Below are 6732 nucleotides of genomic sequence, written 5' to 3'. Positions count from 1 at the left end.
TCCTTGAGTCCTGACTACCTTCTGATGTGGAAAAATTGCCATTTGGAAAATTTGACAAGTTTGATTCTCACTGATATGGTTGAATAAAAGGTGTTAATAGAACTTTTTTCTTTGGATATGTGATCATCAAACAAGCCTAAAACCTACTGTTTTGACCATTGAAATGTAAAATTTGAGATAGGTTTTCAATGTCTAGAATGCAACTGAGATTTTTCTTGAACTAGATTTTTCAGGTAGCGTTTTTCATGTTTAGTTTGTATTTGTAAAAAAAACAAAACGAAACGAAAAAAGACAAAAAAGAAAAAGAAAAAAAAAAAAACCAAAAGAGAAAACAAACAAAATCCCCCAAATCTGAAAACCAGAGCAAAAACTGTTGTGCCTTCTATTTATCTTCGATTTCATCTGGGCGATTGTTTTCAAGAAAAAGAATAACAAATTCTAGATTTGCTTTTATCGGATTCAGAGGATGTGGGGAATGGCAGAAACACACCCCTTTGTATGTCTTCTCTTACTTAAACCTTTGTCATGCCTTATTCTCAAACCGAGTCTCAAACTGGAATGCCTTGAGAACAGATGTTTCTGTTGGGGGGCGGAGGGGGGGAAGGTCTTTGACTTACATAGCCCAGCATTTGTATTGTTTTATTTTGGTATCGGATTCCTAATCATAGCCCCAAAGAAAGACTGTGACTTTAATCTTGGACGTACCCAATATTCTAGAGTGTCTGCAATGTTTTCCTTTGAAATCGTAGCCATATGGCAAATTTCCTATTTTGTTATGGTTCTCTCTCTGGGCATGCAGTGGGTGTTTCTTGGAAATGGCCAATTTTTATTAAAGTATTTCTGGAAGAAAAAAAAATCAAATCTGGCACTATAGCAATAATGTAATCTTCATTTTTCCAGAGACTTGCCCTCTGATGCGTGCGGTGTGTGAGGTGGGTTGCAGGTTCTGTTTGCACATGTGTGAAACCCGCCCGTGTGCAATCACTTTTCCTGTCTAAGCCAGGGAACAGAGCAGCTTGTCAAATTGAACTTTGCTTGACTGCTTGTGTTTTAGGATGTCATTTGCAAGTACTGTACATAGGAATAGCAAGGTTTCATTTTGCTGTTAATGGGAAGCTTAACTGTAGGTTTGCTGTGAAAGAGTTCACATCCACATGAAGAACTCTGCACTCCCGAGTCTCCTAGCTGCTGTTTTGGATTCAGTGTAAATAATTGTCTTTTTCACTTGGGTTATTGAACGTCATTGGGTCTGCCAGTTATAGTTGGAAGGAATTCAACTTGGGCTTTGGTAGCTTATATTAAGCTTGTGGTGAAGAGGAGAGATAAGATAGCCTGAATTCTGAAAACACACTTTGAATACCAGCTATTTGTCTGGGAAGGCCTAAGGATCAAGTGATAGCCCAGGCCACAGAGTGAGGCCTGTCTAAAAAAAGTATTTTTTTTTCTTTTTCTTCTTTTTTTCCAGTTTTGGGGCTTGAACTCAGGTCCTTGGGCTTTCTCAAGGCTGGCACTCTACTACTTGAGCCACAGCACCAGTCCCAGCCTTTTCTGTGTATGTGCATGCTTTGTGCATGCTAGGCAAGCAATCTACCAATAGGCCATGCTCCCAGCTCCCCTCCTGCCTTTTTTTTAAAGTTGTAATTTCAGGTTGTAAGCTGTAGATAACGTTAGAATCTGGTGAGACTCACCCCCTTGCGTAATCATAGCTACTCAGGAGGCTAAGATCTGAGAGTCGAGATTCAAAGCCAGTCTGGGCAGATGAATCCCAGAGACTCTTAGCCAACAGTGAAAATGTGGCTCAAGTGCAGGGCACCCCCAGGGGAAAAAGTCAAGTGAAACTATGAGACCTTGAAATCACAAGGTCCAGTATGGACACACACACACACACACACACACACACAGGATAACCTAGGAATGAACTTTTCTCCATATGAAAATGGAAAGTTAAGGTCACTAACTAGATGTAGTGATTTTCAAATTGTTGTCTGTCATGTCTTTGAGGGCATCGGGCAATGTCAGACTTCAGAAGGTGACACGTCTCCAACATTTACTGGGTGTAAAAGTGAAATCAGCCATTGGTGTCATTGTCCTGTGCTGAGTGGGACAGGGATAGTGGCGTGTGGTTTCTTTTATTCTTGAAATTCTATCTCAGATAAATAGCAGCTGTATACAGTAACACTCTCAGTAACGAATTTCCTTATTATTAAGTGTGCTTGTGCACATGCGTGTGGAGAGTTTAGTCAAACCCTGGTGCTCACGCCTATAATCCTAGCTACGCAGGAGGCTGAGATCTGAGATTGTGGTTCAAAGCCATGAGACGTATCTCCAGTTATGCAGGAAAAAAGCTGAAAGTGCAGCTGTGGCTCAAGTGGTAGAACACTAGCCTTGAACAACAAAAAAAGACTTAGGGGACACCTTCCAGGCCCTGAGTTCAAGTCCCAGGACTAGCACAGACACATACACAGAAGTGAAGTAGTGTTATACCAGAAGCTGATGCTGATGCTAGGGATTTATGGTGTATAATTTCAGAAAACAAAAGATGATGAATGAGTGATCAGAATTGGGTGGCTGCTGAGTTTGATTAACATTGAACCTGCACAATTAAAATCAGTGTGTTATGGTCAACAGTGCTAAAAATCACAGTATCCTTTGTATTACTACATATAGAATAAATGTGAGAGTTGAGAGGTCATGCATTCCCAGAGCTAGGAAGTAATGTTAGTCAGATTTCCTATTCTAACTACAGCCAGTTATCGTGTTCGAATGGTCAAGTGGTCTTTACTAACCAGCTTAAGTCCCTTGATCCGTGTCATTTGCTAAGGTGAGTTTGGTTTTATGGGTGTCTTAAGATCTTAGATTCTTTTCTTGTGTTCTAATTCAGCTGTTAGTCAGGGAATAGTGGAAAGTATGATAAGAAATAAGTTGGCTTTGGAGAATAAGTTTTCTATTGCTGTCTTATGTTAGAACACTTAATTCTCACCTGGCCCAAACTTGTTAATTCTAGGAGGCTGAATCAAGAGGATAGGGAGTTCAGGGCCTACATAGGAAAGAAAACAGGTTCCAGTGGTTCACATCTGTAACCCTAGCTACTCAGGAAGTCGAGGTCCAAACAATTTTGAAGTTGGCATAGGTAGAAAATTTAGTTAGATTCCATCTTCAAAAGTAGCTAGCAAAAATACTAGGCTGGAGGTATGGTTCAAATGATCAAGTAAATTTAAGTCCCTTGGCTGAAGCTCACATTAGGGGGGCAGGAAATATATATATGTATATACATATATATATATCCACTTAGAGGGGTGTGTGTGTGTGTGTGTGTGTGTGTGTGTGTGTGTGTAAATACTCATCCCCAAAGGAGTTGGCTTTTGATTATATCTCCTTGGTTATAGGAACAGATCAACCTTAGAAATAGCTGCTTTTTCTGTATGTCTCCTGCATCCGTTTGACATATGTCCTCATTAGATTATTCCTGTTACAAAATTAAATCTGGGAGATTGGTGGGAGAATTAGCGTCTTTCATCCTTAAAACAATTGAGATAGTTGAACTTGAGCCAGGTACTAGTGGCTTACACCTGTAATCCTAGCCACTCAAGAGGCTGGGATCTGAAGATCACAGTGGGAAGCCAGCCTGGATTGGAAAGGCTGAGAATTTTGTCTTTCAATTAACCACTGGAAAACTGGAAGTGGAGCTGTGGCAGCAACCTTGAGCTAAGAACTCAGGGACAGTGCCCAGGCCCTGAGTTCAAGCTCCGGACTGACCCTACCCCCCCCTCAAAAAATGGATTGTGTGGGTTTCCTTTTGATATTTGCAAATGTGATCTCACAATAGTACTTTGTTTTTGAATTGTTTCTTGTTTAGTTTGGTAGGTACTCAGTATATTCTTGAAGTTGAAGTGGACAGTAAGTTTATGATAGCATGGTTCAGGTGGGTTTAGAAAATTCTGTTTTATGCTTTGTTCACTTTTCCAATAGGAAAACCTTTATAAGGGTTTAGTCATTTAGTTGAAAACGTTGCACTTTGAATCTGTATGGAAATCTCTTCTAGGAAGCTGAGGTGTGTAGACTGGTTTGTGTTGAAAGAACCTTGAGAACTACTTTTCAGACAAGATAAAAACTGGTTGGCTTTTAACTTGAACAGTATTTGACCTTGTAAAAGAAGGAACCTTACTTAGCATTTGTTTGAGCATAGGATTTTAGCAAACCTGTCCAATAAAGTAAAAGTAGTCAGTGTATAGTTAGGATGAGAACCTTTCACAATGCTTCAGAAAGGCAGTGCATTGTGGGAGTTGGTCCCATGAATCCCTGTGGCACCTATATTATGATTGTAGATAAGCACTGCTGGTGATGGATGGCTTCTGCCCTGTTGAGGAAACATCTGAGGATAGACAGAAAAGTTGTTGAGACTCCTCTCCCATTAGCCAGCCCCTCCTCCCCCCCAAAAAAAGTGGAGCTGTGGCTCAAGTGGTAGAACAGCAGCCTTAAAAGTTAAGCCATGGTCTTAGGCCTTGAATTCAAGCTCTAGCAATGGCACCAACTGGGGCACGGGTGGAGGGGGTGAGGGGGAAGAATCCCTTTGTGGTGAAGAATCTGAGCCCCACAGGCATGCTTGCTTATGAACACTTGCCTCAAGGAAACATGGTAGCCTGTGAGAAAACATTTCCCATTTACACAATCTTCGTAGTGATTTGTTCAAGTTGGAAGTAGACTGCCTTCAAAGTATGGATGGCCTGAATGGGTTTAAAGACAAACAGAAACCCTTAACCAGCTTCCGACTGATTCCCCTTAGAATCAAGATGGTTCAATTATGTTTAGGCTAGACTCGAGAACTTTGCACAGACTTCTGGGCCCTCCCCTGTTTCTGATTTGAATTTAGTAAAGTGTATTGGGAAATAGTTTCATGGTTCTTCCTACATGTCACATGACCTGGTTAATTACAGCATGGAGCAAATTCCTGTTTACTGCTGTGAAATACGCCGTGTTTCCCTGCTGATAACAAAAGTTATGTGTATAGTGTGTCTTAGGATTTTGTTTATAACAAAGCAAATTAAAAATATCTACCCCCAAAAGTTCTCTGTTAATCCTTTCACAAGAGTTTATATATCCAGGTACTCTGTTTAGGGACTGCTTGCCGTTATTTTGGGCTGAAATTACAGGGGACAGTTAACACGGCCTGTTCTTAACTCTTGCTGTAATTCAAATCACTTTTGTTACTGAGTTCTCCAAGCTTTAGTGTTAAATTAACCTGTTTGCCGTCGGATGTTAGATTTAAAGATTTTGTGAATGAAGATTCTATATCCATTGATTCAGTCCTTTCCCCTGAAGACATAAGGAGTTCTTACTGTAAGCTAGTGAAACACGTGATTCCCCCCCCACTCTACCCCCCAACATTTGGTAGTGACACATTTAATTTGTAGCAGGATGTAATAGGTAGAGGTTAGGATTTGAAAGATGGAATGAAGTAGAATTTAGTAGATGAGAGAGGCATTGTGACTCCAGTGGAGGGGGGTGGGATAAATTTTGGTGCTTATCCTGGGACTTGAACTCAGATCCTGGGTGCTTTCCCTGAGCTTTTTTTACTCAAAGCTAGCACATGCTAAGACTTGGGCCACGACTCCACTTCCAGTTTTCTGGTTTTTAATTGGAGATAAAGAGTCTCAAGAAACTGACCCTCAGATCTCAGCCTCTCTCGAGTAGCTAGTCTTACAGGCATGAGCCACCAAAATATTTTTAAGTGAGAAGAATCTATTATTAAAGGTTTTTCTTCCCATTTGTGATGGCACCAACAGGAAAGAAACCTAGATTTTTGTTTATGCTGGAAAGGATTAAGGTTTTTCTGTAACTATTTAATTTTACAAAAATACACATGGCTCAGAGGATATATGAGTGGGTCACAGTGTGCCTGTGGAATAAAGACCTTTCAGAGGCAGTATGTAAGTTTTCTGCCAGAGCTGCTAAAGGATGGGGAGAGGAAAGGTAGACACCAAGATACTTAGGTTGTCCAATTCTGTGTGTACGTGTGTGTGTGTGTGTGTGTGTGTGTGCGCGCGTGCGCGTGCGCACATTTACTGGGGTTTGAGCCTGGGCATTGTCCCTCAGCTCTTTGTGCTCTATGCTAGCTCTCAACTGCTTTGAGCTATAGCTCCACTTCTGGTTTCCAAGTGGTTCACTGGAAAAAGAATATCACATCCTTTTCTGCCTGTGCTGGCTTTGAACCATTCTCCTCAGATCTCAGCCTCTTGAGTAGCTAGAATGGCAGGCATGAGCCACCAGCAGCCACCTATCCTAAAGTGTTTAATAGCTGAGCCTTGGATGTAATTTATTCCTCAGTCCTGGGACAGTTTGTATTCTGTACTTCTGGTTGCCCTCTCCCACCTTCTATTGACCTTAAGCTCTTAAGGGACCGCAGTTGGCTCTTAGGCCTGTAAATTTGCATGTGTCTGGCAGGGCCTTGAATGTATGAAGTCATCACAGCCTGTATCTCATTTTTCATGGAGAATTGTGTATGGAGAATAATTAAGGGAACTGTAGTCCCCCTTGAAAGCCTACGCTGCCAGTTCCATAGTTTTAAGTGCCTTCTCTTCCCCAAAAGATACACTCCAGTCCCATCTCTGCCATCCAACTTGCCATTTTCAACTTCCAGTTCACAGCTGTCCTTTCCTGTAGAAACTTTCTGTACCAGGAGTGGGGTGTCTTCTCTGGAGACTGAGCTGTTGACTTTTAAAGTGGGGAATTTTC

This window comes from Megascapheus bottae, chromosome 29, assembly GCF_031878675.1.
Source record: "Megascapheus bottae isolate mThoBot1 chromosome 29, mThoBot2.hap1, whole genome shotgun sequence".
NCBI classification, from domain to species: Eukaryota; Metazoa; Chordata; class Mammalia; order Rodentia; family Geomyidae; genus Megascapheus; species Megascapheus bottae.
Note: the sequence above shows the minus strand (reverse complement) of the source record.